Genomic DNA, 17,002 nt, shown 5'->3' with positions numbered 1-17,002 from the left:
GCATAGACCCATCTTTTTTCTTTACAAACAAGACAATTGCACCCCAAGGTGAAATACTAGGTCGGATAAATCCCTTATCCAACAACTCCTGCAACTGATTCTTCAGTTTCTTCAACTTTGTTGGGGCCATCCTGTAAGGAGGGATAGAAATGGGCTTGGTGCCTGACTCAACATTAATGGAGAAATCAATATCTCAATCTGGAGGAATACCAGGAAAGTTCGTAGGGAATACGTCGATAAAATCATGTACAACACGGACAGAATCTAAAGAAGGAGGTAAAACAACACTGGCGTCACGAATATGGGACAAGTAAGATGAACATCCCCTCTCAACCAATTTACGAGCCTGAATATAAGATATATCCTCTTAGGACCTGAATAAAGTTCACCCTTTCAAGCTATCCTTGGCACCCCTGGCAAAGCTAAAGTAACGATCTTGGAAAAATAATCTAAGATAGCATGATAAGGAGACAACCAATCCATACCTAAAATAACATCAAAATCGATCATATCTAACACAAGAAAGTCTATCAAAGTCTCAAGCCTGACAAAAGTCACAACACAAGATGATGAACCTGATCCACCACTAAATAATCACCTACCAGGGTGGATACACAAATAGGCATGGCAAGAGGCTCATTAATAAAATCAAAACCCAAAGCAAAATATACAGACACATAGGAGAAGGTCGACCTGGGATCAACTAATACAGATGTAGGTCTGAAACAAACGGGGACAATACCTATAATCACAGCATCAGAAGCTTCTACCTCAGGTCTGGCTGGTATAGCATAACACTGACCATGACCACCAGCTGCCTGGGTAGCCCCACGATCACCAAATGCCTGAGTGAACTCATGTACACCCCCACAAGCTCTACTACCTCCACCCCCCACACCTCTGGTAGTACCTCTACCTCTCACAGATGAAATAGGAGTAGCTTGAATCACCCTACGGGGGGACAGTCCCTGGCCAAATGACCAATCTCATCACATACACAACAACCTCTGCAACTAGTCTCAATAGGAGAAGGTACAACTGTGCCTGAACGGCCATCCTAAACTGCTGGACTAGAAGATCCACCCCCTGAACTCTGTAATGCCGCTTGAACTGGCCTACCAAGGTATCCACGAGAAACTCTAAAATTTCTGCCTTGAGAAGTTTGACTCCTGAACTCACCAAAATATCGCGCCTTCTTGGCTCCTCTATGAGATGCACTAAGAATACCCTCTATAATCTTAGCATGATCTATAATACTCTGAAAAAAAGCCCCAAACACAACCATTTGAGATGTAGCCAACTAAAGGGAGACATCTAAACCCTTTACAAACTTTTGAATCATCTAAGACTCAGTAGAAATACTATCATAGAAATATCTGGATAGGGCATGGAAGCATGCCTCATACTCAGCAACTGTTATGGAGCCTTGCTCTAAATGATCAAAGTCGTCCCACATACGGTCTCTCAAACTGAAAGGCACAAATCTCTCTAGGAAAGCCTCAGTGAACTGATCCCAAGTCATCTCGGGAGATTCATGAGGTCTACAACTGACAAGCGACCTTCACCAATCTCTCGCTACATCTCTTAACTAATAAGAGGTATAAGCAACTCCATGAGACTCCAGTGAACCCAAATTATGCAACTTCTCTCAGAAATTAATCAAAAACTCATAGGCATCCTCACCCACTGTGCCACCAAACCTGGGAGGACCTAACTGAGTAAACCTCTCGAACCTCTCCTAATCCTTAGAAGACCTCACTGCACTAGCCATGAGAGGGGGCATAGTAAATCCAGCAGACTGTGATCCCATCTGAAGAGGTAACATAGATGACGGCTAGGCTTCTGATCTCGAAACCCCATAGTCAGATATCAGTACTAAAGGATAAATAGGACTCGGGGTCTGAGGAGTACCCAAACCAGAAGCAGGTGCGACAGAAGGATCCACACTCTGAACTAAAGGAACAGCCGGTATAACCAAAGGAGAACCCTCTAGATAGGTCAGCAGTCCCACCAATAATCCCTCCAACACTGGGGCAGACGAACTTTGAAAAACTGGAGTAGGTCCTGCCCCTCCAACCTGCTCAACACGAGGCTCAGGAGAGAGTACCCTAGCACTCCTCCTAGACGGGGCTACACCATAGGGCCATCCCCTCCCACGAGCCCATCCATGCCTCGAGGCATTCCTTCGAGGTGAAGGCTCTACATTACTACTCTCGCAGGACCTAGTCAACACTATCTGCGTAGAAAGAGTGAAACATAACTCAGAACACAAGATATAGAAGAACTTTGCACGATAAGGAATAAAAATAAGAAAATTTTCCTAAAGACATCTTATAACCCCTCGAAGATAGATACGAACGTCTGCGTACCAATCTGCGAGAATCTATTAGACATCTCGTTCTTACACCATTGAGACCAATCAAACTTGGCTACTCTGATACCAATTTATCACGACCCAAAAGCGAGGGTCATGATGGCACTTGTCGCAGCGTACCTTGAAAAGTAAGCCTTTACCTGAACTGAAACTAATAGAGAAAACGATAGAAATACCCTAAGGTAAGGCTTCTAGAATGAAGCTGAACCATATAAATAATCATAACAATGCAGAAAGAACTTATCCAAACTACCAATCATGCCTAAAATCAAGTGTCAATAGTATAAGAACTACTAATACAATCCAAGATTCAAATACATCGAAAAAATAACCACAAAGGAATAATAACTGTCTCTGAATACTAATAACGACATAACTAGTATAGAAACATAGAGGTGAACTTCGGACGTATAAATGTCCAACCGCTACCTTGGAAGCTACAACAATTGCACAAATTAAGTAAACTGAGACGCACTCGAGCTAGGACCTAAATGTACTCAGTAGGTGTCATAGGCCAACCAAGCAAAGTGGTAAATAAAGTATACAAAATTGTAATACCCCAATCATTTCTTAAGCCTAAATCTGTCTTTTTGAATGGATATGTATGACTTCCAAAGTGATTGATGTTTAAACCATGTTTTATTTCTCTAATTTCCACTTTTTGTCATATATATCATTAAATAATCTTTCTATCGATACCAATTTCATCAAAATCTGACATCGAACGAAGGAGTTATGGCCATTTTACTAAACGGTATCAGAACGCCCAGGTTTGTCGGTAGACTTAGCGGACCATCAGGTCCTTGGTGGACCATCAAGTGTCTCATTAATCCAAGGCAGTAACCTTTTTTTGGGGCCATCGTGTGACGGCCTGGTTGGTGGACCGTTAATAAGTTGACGGATCGTCAAATGGGTCTGTTAGGCCGAGATAGAATGTCCCATTCCTAGGCCTCGAGTGACAAATGACCTGGTGGACCGTCATCTCATCTGATGGACCATCATATCGACCGTCACAGGCCGCAATTTGTAATTTTCAACTTTTTTAAAAGGGTATTTGGGTCATTTCCGCTCCTTATGGCCCTATATATCTAAGTAGAGAAGAGGAGATCATTTTCTCTCTTTTCTCCTTTCCTCTTCCAAGAAACATCTAGAGATTAGGGTTTCTTCTAAAACCCAAAAATCCAATCTTCTTCCAAATAAATTCAAGAATCCTCCATAGTGATTCAAAGTGATTCAAGAATTAAGTTCTCCAAGTCAAAGGCATCAAGAATCTTGATCTCAAAGTGTAAGGAAGAAGTTCCAAACAAGTTTCTACATCTCCAAAAAAAATCAAAATCCAAGGTATGTGGGGTTTGAACAAGAACACTCCTTTCATTCTTATGCCTAAAGATTTACTTTCTATTATTGATTTATATGATATTGCAAGTGGGTTTACACCCAAATTTCTCTATTAATGATTTATGAGATTTGAGTTGAATAAGTTTGATATTTATGATTATTTCACCATCATGTTTATTAAATTGAGAATTTATTCCATGAGCCATATATTATCATTATGTATTGATGATTTCTAAGCAATTTAAGTCAAGTTTCATGAGTTGAATATTTTTATTATGAATTGATGATTTTTGAATGATTTGAGACAAGTGTCACGAGTTATGCCTTTCTATGAGAAATTCGACTATTGAATGTATATTGATATGTGAAATTGAGAGGCAAGAATGAGTCTTATGATGTTTCCATGAAGTTTTTGATATTTGAAATGATTTGATAAACAAATGTGCTTGATATTGAGAAAGCTTGTGTTGAGTTGAGTTGAGTCGAGTTAGGAATCCACAAGATGTTTATGATTTTCAGATGAGATATATATTTATGTTTTGGTCTTTATAATAGTACCATGAGTTGATATTGATTGAGGTGGATTTCCTAACGCATTCTGAGCTGAGTCATAGACAAGTATTTAGCACTGAGCGAGAAATTTGGTATTTTCTCAAAACTACGTGCCACCGTAGGATTGATGTTGATAATTGTGGGCCAAAGGCTGAGTATGAGATTGTGAATATGAGATTGAGGTTGTACTGCCTGGAAAGAGTACAACACCCCTGCCAATGTGAGGTTCTCTTCTTAGGAGGGCAAAATGTTGGACTCCATGCGCACATGGTGTAGTCATGTCGGTTATAAGAAACTCCCACGTCCATAATGATTTAAGTCTCTTGAGTTACCAAGTCACTCTAAGTCATGAGTTAAAGAGTTTGAGTTGAGATAAATGATTTATGAGATTTAAGAAACACGTGTCATTACTGATGATTTATGGAAATAATATTGTAGATAATTCAAGCGAAGATAGTTATTATTGTCAGCATGCATGATTTCTCATACATTTATGATATTATTTAAAATGCTACATCCACCCCCACATACTCAGTATATTCCCAAGTACTGACCCCCATACTCTTTTGTATTCTATATTTCCTCGTGATATAGGTTCAGGTGCTCAGTCTCAGCAGTGACAGTGATCTTTGAGTACCTTCATCTACACTTCTGCAGTTGGTGAGTCCTCATGGTTCGAGGACCTGTATCTCTCATTTTGTCTTCTGATAGATGTTCATTTATTTTCTGTTCAGTACGAGTCAGCTGGGGATCTGTCCCAAGGGCTCCTCAGTCTTATGTAATAGAGGCTTTGTCAGATTAGTGTGCCAGTATGCACAGGATCTCAGTATTTTGGTTGTACAGGACAGTATTATTTTGTATCTAAGCATGGTCATGACATGCTTATTCCTCTTTATCTTAGAATGATTTATGTTACAGTGAGTTCTGAAAGTGATGACAGGCTTAGAGGGTTAGCTTGAGGCCACGTGTGACCTTAAGCACCGTGTGACGTCTCGGGATGGGTTCTTGGGGCGTTACAAAAATATACATTAAGGGCACGTCACCTGCAATCAGATAATATCCCACAACAGTAGCCCACACCGTTTGCACTAACAGTTCTAGTATATCTCACATACACTACAAAAACACACCAAGATACGAAACACAAGTATACATTATGTCACATATAATATAACAAGAAAGAACATGTATATACAAGATCATCAAATATAAGTAAAGGAAAGTAAGACAAACACATAGATGACAAGTCAATAAGGCAATACAACACAACATAAACACAATAAAGTAAGTGCAATGTATATGATAATGATGATGATAATGATCCCCGTATACACCAACGGAGCTAAAGCTTCCCGACATAGGACCCATGGGGGGTTCATCAACCCATATACAATCTACATATCTCATATCTCCTTTTCGACACATCCCTCGGAAAGGGTTTTATAAGGTGTCACAATATTTTTAAAAAAGTGTTGCCAGTGTTTCTCAGATGTTGCTATGGTGGTACCAATGTTTCATAAATGAGTATGACATGAAGATGTAATGATCACAACCAATCACCATAAGTATTTCCACAACCAACCACATGATATATTTCCACAACCAACCATAATGATACATTTCCACAACCACATGAGCCAATATTCACTCGTTATTTTCATTGCATCCATGAATTTTCACATGTCTCATATGCCAGTAAAGTATGAATATAATCACAATACACCCATGGTACCACATTAAACAATACAATACAATTACTCACATGTATTCAAGGCTATCAATGTCACATAGGACCCCACACGGTCAAACATATCACATAATATTTCAATTTCGACAATTACATCACATATAGGCCCCTTCACGGGCACAACACGTAGATAGCCATTTTTCATGATTAGTTCTCACCCTTAACATGAATTTTGTACCATCATTTACTACCAAGCCCAGTCTGAAGAGTTAAGTCATTACCTACCTCGAAAGTCAAAACCGGTCCGCTATACTTAAACCCGCGACCTTACTTTTCACGAATAATTTCGAACTCTACTAAAAATATCAAATATGAAATCTACGCGTCAAAATAAAATCAACGACACTCATATTGACTACTTTTGGTTTGGGGTCAAAACGGACCCCCAAAATAGGTTTCTGAAAAAGAAGGACAAAATTTGAACTTTACTTCAAAAATATGTTCTCCATATTTTTAGAAACCTACAGCTGAAAACCCAAGTTAAATCGAGTGAAAAACGGGGTTCAAATCAAAGAAAAATTATTTTTTGAGCTTTACCGGGTAAAATCCTCGAAATTTGGGTTAAAATCAAGAATCGGAGTTGTTTTGAAGGTTAAATTGATGAAAAACTAGTAATTATAATATAAAAATATTATTCAAGTGAAAGGGAATGAAATTTGGGTTTAAAATCATGCCCTAAGATTTTTGGGATTTTGAGAAATTTATCAAGAAATTTCTAAGAAAAAGGTGAATTCTTACCTTAAATCCATAATTAAAATCAAGAAATAGGTGTTAATCTAGCTTTCCAAGCTCTCACAAACTTCACTTTTAAGTTCCCAAAATATTTAGGGTTTATCTCTCAAGAGACAAGATGAAAAATGAGCAAAATAGGCCAAAAATGTGAAAAAGTTGCTATATATATATTGCAGATTTTTCTGCATAACTGAGCAGTTTTTATTCTAACTCGAAATGGACTTCGATGGGGTGCTCGAAATTCGTTCGGAGTTCGATTTATGCAAACGAACTATGCAACCATACTAAATTCGACGTTCCGGACACGATGGAGATACCAGATTTTTCATAAAAATTCGTTTTCACAAAATTGACCCCCAAGACCCGAAATCCCAATTTCCAAACCGTGGGTCGAAATGAGATTTAAAAGCTGCAAAATCATAACAAACATGATAAACACACTAAAATCGTCATTCCGGATCTGCTGGAGAAGTCGAATTTTTCATCCGAGGTCATTTCGATCAAATATGGGTCCCACACTCATATTTCTAATTTTTCAACTTTCCGATCAATAGGTCGAAATGAGCTTGGGTGAACCAGGACCCGAACCAAAGGTCTACCTAGCCTAAAATCAATATTCCAGAGCTGCTGGCGCAATCCGTTCAGTCATCCATCATACGAATCAAAATATAACCACATAAGTCCAAAATAAGACTCTCGAAGCCATCAAAAATCACAAGATTGCATAAATGATACCAAAATGCATCAAAAATCATGTCAACCACTCCCACGCCCCAGAAATACCATAATACAACTACTGGGAGGGGTAAAACAGTCAAATCATATAAAATCACAAATTTCACATATTTCATCCAATTTTTAGGTCGTTAAAGTATAGACATACTCTGTGGCTGGTACAACCTGAAATTTTTTAAAGAAAATTAGTTAAAAAATTAAAACTCAATTAGACATTTGTATTTTTCAATTTTGCATATGTATTTGTCAGATCTACAAATGTATTTGCAGGTCTGTATATGTATTTACAGGTCTTTATATGTATTTTTCAGCTCTTTTAGATTTGTATATGTATTTTATGCAGAATGATACATATATCTTTCATAACACAAATGAAAACACATTTTTTACTGAAGTCAAATATATATATACATTCTGTCAAATGAGTAAATTAACAAATACTTAATATTCATTCTGTCAAAGGAGTAAAATAAGTTATAATATACAAATGCCAAAATAAAATATAATTGCATTTATTAAATATACAAATACAATTACAAAATACAATTAAACTCATAAAATATAAATGCCAAAGTAAAATACAAATGCAACTACAATTCAGATAAACACATTTATATTGATTTTTTTGAATTTTATTTATATATTCTGGTTCAAATAAACTCTTAAGTTATCATTATGTTCATGACAAAAACAATTACACTGTTTCGAATATATAAATATAATCCCAAGAAAATTACATAACTGGTAAACGCATACCCATCAAAACCACATTTTTTTATCAAATATGAATTAAGATCGAATAATGTTCAAATTGAATGGATAATAGATTTAGATCAATTTTTCAAAATAGACATCGAGAAGAAAAACTTCTATGTTGAAAAAACTATTTCTCACAAAACAATCGACTATTCTAAAAATTTCATACACGAACACAAATTTTTGATTAATACCTGTAATCGCGGTGTTGTTTTTGTTTCCTTGAAAATTAAAATTTCATCAACTAATTCGCACAAATTTTGTTGAAATTCAAATACAAACTCAATTATACAACACAATTATAATTATACAGATGCACACAGAAATATACAATTACAATTTGAAATTAAAAAATTCACAGAAAACATACAAATGAGATTACAATAAACAAATACAATTACAATATATAATTATACATTAACAAATGCAAACAAAGATCTACATATATAAACGTAAACAACATATACAAACGCATCTAAAATATTCAAATAGAAATCGAACAAAAAACATTTCGAAAACACAATGTTTATCGTGGATAATTCACCAAACAAACAACATATAATTGTACAACGTAAAATACAAACACAAAAAAAATTCATAATCGAACACAATCAAAATATTCATAATTGAACAATTTTACCATTCCAAAAATGCAAATGGACTCTTGATTATATATTACATTCCGACAAACAAAACTCAAAACAGTTTGAGTGACGAGGCCAATATCTATAGGATTTCCTTGCTCGTACTCTGTCAAATTCTAGTATAGTTTAAGATATCGTCCCACAGAGATTAAACCCACCTAAGCTATAAATTTATATTATCTTTATTACTATTTGAGAGAATCAAAACGATGAGAGGTAAAATTGAAATTATATAGATTACTTAAATCTTAAATAAATTACTTTCTAAAAACTAATAGTTAAAAAGAGTTGGGAATCGTTGAATTCACTTGATAATATTTTTATAATAGAATCTCAATTTTCACATATATTTTATCTAAAGAATAACTGCTTATTGCTAATACAATTATATTTAGCTCACTAAGAAATAAATAATTAATTAACACTCTGTGAGGTTATGCCAATTAAATAATTTAAGACTAGTGACAATTGAATTAAAATATTTTCTTGCCTGGACTGTGCTAAAAGGTGTAAAAAAACTCTTGCGATTAGTCTTTAAATCAATAAGCTCATTTGAGTCAATCCCTCCGTGAGAATTAGAACTGAAAGAAATAAGATAAAGACCCCTTAGATCAATAAACTTATTTGAGTTAATCCCTCCGTGAGAATTAGGACTAAAAGAAATAAAATAGAGATCATGAAATCAGTAAACTTGCTTGAGTTAATCCCTCCGCGAGAATTAGGGCTAAAAGAAGCAAAAGTAAAGATTTAAAATAATAAATAACTAAAGATTATTCTCCATCTACTATTTTACTCATTAGTTATTATATATTAATTTTGCTCCATGAAAATTACACAATCAATATAAAATTAGCTCAGAGATAAAATAGATAGATGTGAAAATAATAATTAGATAAAGCTACTATTCCGACACAATATGAAGATGTAAGTGAAACTTCCAGGCGAAGCATGCATTAAACTGAAATAGTATTATAAATATATTTATCGAGATTCATCAACAATCCCAACCAAAAGAAACTACTCCACTATGAAAGAAAAGTAAAACTACTAAGAAAATATTATCCTACTAAAAGAACAAGAAGAAGAAAAGAAAGAAAACAAAACTAACGAATCTTTCTCATGGTGTGTGGTGTGTCTCTTTCCTTCAACAACATGCGCCTATTTATAGAAAAAAATTATGAAGACCTTGATGAAACTTTACAAGACAATATCAATATATCATGATATCTTGATGAGAAATTGACATGATAATTTATCATGCAATCTTCATGAGATTTTAGCATGAATATTATCATGAAACCATGATGAGAAATTCAAAGACCTTGATGATAATTTCATTATTTTATATTTCTTGTCTTTGTGTAGTCTTTGATAGATTTGTAGCAGATTTATCTTCCTTACTTGATTTATAGCTTCTTTCTTTCTTTTCGTAATTTGTTCTTCCTGCAAGATTTATTAGAAAATATACTAGAATAGGATGTATTTATTCATAATTATTTAAAATACAGGATATTTAATATATAAAAATATACTAATTAATATATCTCGTCATTGTGTAAGTAGCAAAATCGATTTTGATGAATATATAATTCAATCAGTTCAATATAAGTTGCATTAATTTATTTTGAAATTCATTTACAAATATTCACAAATTATTTACCGAGAAAAAAAATTGACGAAACATCAAACACATACTAAAAAATGATTTCAAACAGCGTCATTTAAATATGATGAAATTCATATAAGAAATCAATTTTATGATTCAATATCTATAACAATAGTGATGATTTAATTTGAAATTTCAAACATTGTGAACATCAGAAGCTTCAGTTGATTTTGATTTTGATTTTTTTTATGAAAATGATAATGTGAAATGATTAAGAGTAGTTACTTGATAGGTGAATTTGTGTTTTGAATTTAGTAGAGTGTGGTCACTTGAAAAGCTGAATTAGTAATTTGTAAATGGTTTAGTGTAGTCACTTGAAACGTGAACATGTTTTTTGAATTTAGTTAAGTGTGGTCACTTGAGAAGTGAATTAGTGACTTAAAAATGTTTATGTGTAGTTACATAAAAGGTGAACTTGTATCCTTAATTTTGTTAAGTGTGGTCACTTGAAAATGTGAATTAGTTATTTGAAAATGGTTTAGAGTAGTCGCTTGAAATGTGAACTTATTTTTTGAATGTAGTTATGGGGGTCTATCGGAAACAGCCTTTCTACTTCTTCAGAGGTAGAGGTATGGACTGCGTACATCTTACCCCCCCAGACCCCACTAGGTGGGAATACACTGGGTTTGTTGTTGATAATGTGAAATGGCAATTTGAATTTTAATTTCGGTTGTTGAAAATAACAAAAATTACATTAATTAAGAGGTTTTTATGAAAAAGGAATCTCAATAGAAGAACGGAAAGAAAGATTAACCGATTCGGATCTAACATTAGCAGTTTCGACTTCAGGTGTCTCACCAATATTTTCAACATCTTCATCTAAATTAATCGCACCCACTTCATTCTCTTCTTTTATACCATAACTTCCTAAGCTTCTAAATAATTCATAACGTGAGCACCTACACATATTTCTTCCTCAAAAGGTTGACTAACTGGTATCGGAGGCACACGGATATATCTAGTACTTGAACTACCTCTACCAGAACCTCCACCAATTCATTTTTTACTACCACTATCACTTTCAAGATAATTTTTTTGACACTTTTACCGAGGTTTCTTAATTTATCCATATTATAAATTAAACTAAAAAATACTCAAAATACATAAAAATAATAAAAATAAATATTCAACAATTAATACACTAATTAAAAATTAAAAGTAAGAGATGGAGCGAGAATATCAAATTTTAAAAGTACCCAAAAGTTACGACTTTAAAAAACTTTCACTTGTATTTGTAACCGCAGAATTTAAAAATAAAATTGAGCACTTTAGAAGATAATTAGAATATTTGAGAAAGATTGAGATTCGAGATAATGAGAGAATTTGTTTGTGTGAAAAATGATTTGAAATTGTAGAGTATTTATAGGAAAATTTTTGAATTAGTTTTTTTTTTAAAATGAAACATTAGCCAAATGGTCGTTGGACTCCCAAACAACATTATAGCCGTTGAGCCAGCGGTCCATTTGACCGTTGGAAAAGTGGCCTGACAAGCAGCCAACATTTTAAGAAAAAAATTATTAAACGGGGTCAGTCCGATCCGGGTAATTGGTGGGCCTGGTCCGATTTTATTACTGGGCCGATCCACCGAGCCTGTCAATTGAGATGGCCTAGCTCGGGACCGGCGGCCCAGTAACCCGGAGGCCCGCTGTGCCGGTCAGATTGGGCTGGGCTAAACGGCCAGCCCGGCCTAGATGACAAGTTTAGCTGGGCCTCACCCTAACCCATATTGACGGCTCTATTTATTTTTAGAACTCATTTGGCCATGAAAAAATTACTTTTTTTAGAATATTTTTAATTTTATTTGAAAATTAATGTTTGACCATGAAAATATATAAATTGAAGTTGCATTTGAAATTTAAAAAACATCCAAAACCATGTTTTCGCTTTTTAAAATTCTTCTTAGAAAAAATAATATTTTTTTATTTTCATAAAATAACCCTAGTTAAATTATTTCATTTTCAATTCATATTTATTATTTTTTGAAAAAAAATACATTTAGATTCTAAATGTTTATTGATAAAATATGGTCAAACACAACTTCAACTTTAATTTCAGCTTTAAAAATTTCAAATAAAGTTATTTTTCTAAATTATCATGACGAAATACCCACTTAGTGTATAAAAATCCAGAAGAAGCAATGTCTGATAATTTTATAAAAGAGATCGTTAATATTTATAAATAAATTATATCTGAGAATAAGTACTATGAGTAAAGCTGAATATAAGAAAGACGGAATAAATCGAGAGTAATACTTCTCGAATTATTCATGTGAGTTTCTTCAGATATGCACATGGTAATACCATATCTTATATACTGATATTTATACTCCGACCAAACAAGTTTTTAACCTCCACGATAAATCACTAAAAGTTAAAGTTTTAATGTATTTTAATCAATTTATCAAGCTTTACATGAATTTATGCATCTTTATTTTAAATTTCTCAATATTAAGAAAATGCTATTCCATAAATTTAATGAGATTTATTATTAAGATAAATTACATAAATCCCAAACTTAAGAGACTATATTACCTAATATCCCTTACCTTTTTAAAATTTACATAAAATCTCGATTTTCAACTTTATTTTTGATACATATGAATGATACTTTTGTTATCAGTATATGGGTAATACATTTGTTGATAGTGTATGAGTGATACATTTTGCTGTTAGATTATTGGTGATACATTTTATTAACAATGTATGAGAGATACATTTGCGGTCAAATTATTGGTGATACATATGTTCTAAATATTTCTATATCTATTATATTTTTTGATTCATTTATAAATGGATGATACATTTAACATATGAATAAATGAATCATCTTTTAAATTATTTTTTTCTCAGCACATTTATTCAACTGTAAAAATGTATCACTAATATAATAGATAACCTCTTAAAACTAATGCAGACAATATTAATATGAATGACAAAACTTTCATAAACATTAAATATGAATCATATAAATTTCAAACTCACACTCTTTAAATATGAATCAGAAATTTCAAATTTCAACTTATATGTCAAGTATGCTAAATGCATCATATATATTGAATATCTAATTTTGAAAAAGAAAAAAATCATAGAAATGCAACCAAATGTATCACATTTTTCAGATGTATCACATAGTAATCCTCCACCACCAAATAATAATTCAAATAATATTTTCAGATTTCAGATGTATCACGTATTCAAATAATAATTTCTCTTCTCCTCCTTCTCTTCTTCATTCACTTTCGTCGACGACGTCGTACTAATCTGTACATGAGTAAAGAACTGTACATAAACCCCCAAATTATTCTCTAAATTCAAAATCGGAATTAGAATGGTGCATTACAACGCTGGACTTAGGATGATCGTGTACAGAGGCAATACCTACAGAGACAACTGTGATGTTTACAAATCGTGTGGCGCATATAGTAGTTACAACAGCCAAAATTCTCATGTATGTGGATGAAGTTGTTCACTAAAAAAATTCTAAAAGGTTTGCTCTAGCAAAATGTTTTCCCATCAACACTAATCAGGAAATGACATAAAAAACAATCATGCATTCTTTATTTGTGTTCGCCAAAGCTTTTTGCTTCAATAAACTATTATATTGTTACCACTGCACATGCTTACAAGCCAAAGATAGATATCTAAGGTTACACGGAAGAACTTTTACCAAAGGTATCACACGGAAGAAGAAAAAAATTCAATTTGACTCGATTGTTCACTTGAAATTTGAAAGTTATTTAAGTGTATTGCTGATTTTGTGAATCTTATTAATTAACTGTGTAGCTGATTGTGTGTAATTTGCTCCACAGAATAAAAGAGAATCTATTACTTTCTTAAATAAATATCTAGTCAGTTTTAAATGTATCACTTTTTATATGTATCACGTTAAAATAGATGTATCATAATTTTGAAAAACTGGGATATAGTATAATTAACCAAATAGTTAGAATATAATGTAATAACACTTAAACATTCAGGATTTATGTAAGTTACTCTTATTATTATTACACAAAGTACGGATAATTTCTCTAGTTAATTAAAAGAGATAAATGAGCCAATAGGAGTCCTTTAAATTTTAAAATTTGGGTAAAAATTACAGTCATTTTTATAATTTAAAAAAAAAATATCAATTTTAACTTCGTAACTATAGAACTGATCCTAATAATTATGAAAGTTGTCTTACAATTGCTATAGTTGTTCTACCTGTGTGCGCTCGCTAATTGAGTAGTTGTTAGGAGAGTCCGGAACCAAACTATGCCACCAAACTAAAAAAGGTACCAAAATATGCCATATATTTTAAAAAGAGTAAATACATAATTACACCACTGATCTTGTCTAAAATTTTCAAAAAGACACCTAAACTTTAACTTCGACCTATTACCCACGAATCTTCTTTATTTCGTTGCAAATACACCATTTTAATCCTCTATGTGTATACACGCGTCACAAGCGAGTGAGAAGGGAAAAATTGACTTTTTTGACCAATTAGAAGTTGTCACGTGTAAATAATTTAATATATAATTTATATTATTTTTTTAAAAAATAATATTTATTTATTTTAAAAATTATTTCATAACCCCCACCCACCCACCCCACACACGCAACCCCACTCATCCACCATTATCTTCTTCCCCCTTCTTCATCACCATAACTCAACAACAACATCAATTACAACAACAACAACATCATCATCACCATAATTTTAAAAAGGAAATCTGATGTACAATCTCCATTTTAATGGAGCTTTAAGCTCCATTTTAATGGAGGGAAATGAACGGGAATAAGGGAGAGAGGTGTTGGACGGGGTAGGGGTGGGGTGGGGAGGTGGGGTGGGGTCATAAATAAAAATGGAGCTTAAAGCTCCATTAAAATGGTGATTGTACAGGAGCTTTAAGCTCCATTTTAATGGAGGAAATTGGACGCGGGGGGAGGGGGAGCTATTGGACCTGGACGCGGGGGAGGAGGCTGTTGGATGCGGGGTGGGGTGGGGTGGGGTGGGGGAAGAGGGGATGATAAATTAAATAAAAAGAAAAAAAATTACTAAAAAAATAAATAAAATTAAAAATATTTGACACATGGCAGCACCTGATTGGTGCGTGCATTCACTCTCTTTATTGTGACTGAGATTCAACAAAAACTGGTGTATTTGCAACGAAATAAAGAAGAATCGTGGGTTAATAGGTCTAAGTTAAAGTTTAGGTGTCTTTTCGCAAAACTCGGACGAGATCAGTAGGGTAATTATGTATTTACTCTTTTAAAACGTACCAAACTATGCTTAACTCACATTTTTTGTGAGTTATGCACAATTTTTTTAACGGTAGACGACAAACGTCGTCAGATTTTTTGAAAAGTGTATAACTCACAAAAATTGTGAGTTGTCCATGCTTATTTTAACATAACTCACAATTTTTGTGAGTTGTGCATTTTATTTTAACATAGCTCACAAAAATTGTGAGTTATCCATTCTTATTTTAACATAGCTCACAATTTTTGTGAGTTATCCATTTTTATTTTAACATAACTCACAAAAATTGTGAGTTATTCATTTTAACATTAAACAATGAAAAACGTTTCCAATCTTCTATTTAACATATAACTCATAAAATTATAGAACTCACCTTTTTTTGCAGTGACCTTATCATACCAACTTTTTTTTCATGAAAACTAATGTAAAATATAAACTTTTTAAATGTATAATGTAACCTTATACATATTATAAGGATGTCATGAAGACTAATATCTAATATAAATTTTCTAATGTATAATGTAAATATCTAAAGTATAGTATGACCATAAAACCAACAACGTATAAAAATAATATCTAATGTAAATTTTGTAATGTATAATGTAAATATCTAAAGTATAATGTGACCATAAAACTAACAACGTATAAAAGTAATATCTAATGTAAACTTTGTAATGCATAATGTTAATATCTAAAGTATAATGTGACCATAAAATCAACAAAAGCTTATATGCCGGAAAGAGGAGGCAGGATTGGATGAGGGATTTTGAATTAACGGATGTACAAACCTGAATAGAAAGTCGAGGTTGAGACTGATTTTTGATTTTTTTCGATGTTTACCTTATCAGTATTGGAAGCAAAGCCGGCAGGTCAATATATCGTGTATCGTGGGGAGTTTAGTCTAGTGGATGTGGGACAGGGGGAATTTGAGAACTACATATGCAACAAAGTAAAAAATTGAATAATTTTTTAATTCCAATGAAGAAAGTGATAAAGTTAATTACTTGATCAGTTGATGCTTGATAAGTGAAAGAAATTTGAAACTCTCAAATCACCTTATCAAGGTTTTAGGCAATAATATGGAGCAAAACACGGTGGTTTGGGATGTGTAAGGGATAGGAGACAGAAAGTTAAAAAATGTAGGAATTTAAGTAATTGTTTTGAGATTTTTGTAATTTATTTTCCAATATGAAATTTATGTAATAAGGTAAAAC

This window comes from Capsicum annuum, chromosome 4, assembly GCF_002878395.1.
Source record: "Capsicum annuum cultivar UCD-10X-F1 chromosome 4, UCD10Xv1.1, whole genome shotgun sequence".
Lineage (NCBI taxonomy): Eukaryota > Viridiplantae > Streptophyta > Magnoliopsida > Solanales > Solanaceae > Capsicum > Capsicum annuum.
This window is presented reverse-complemented; position numbering follows the sequence as displayed.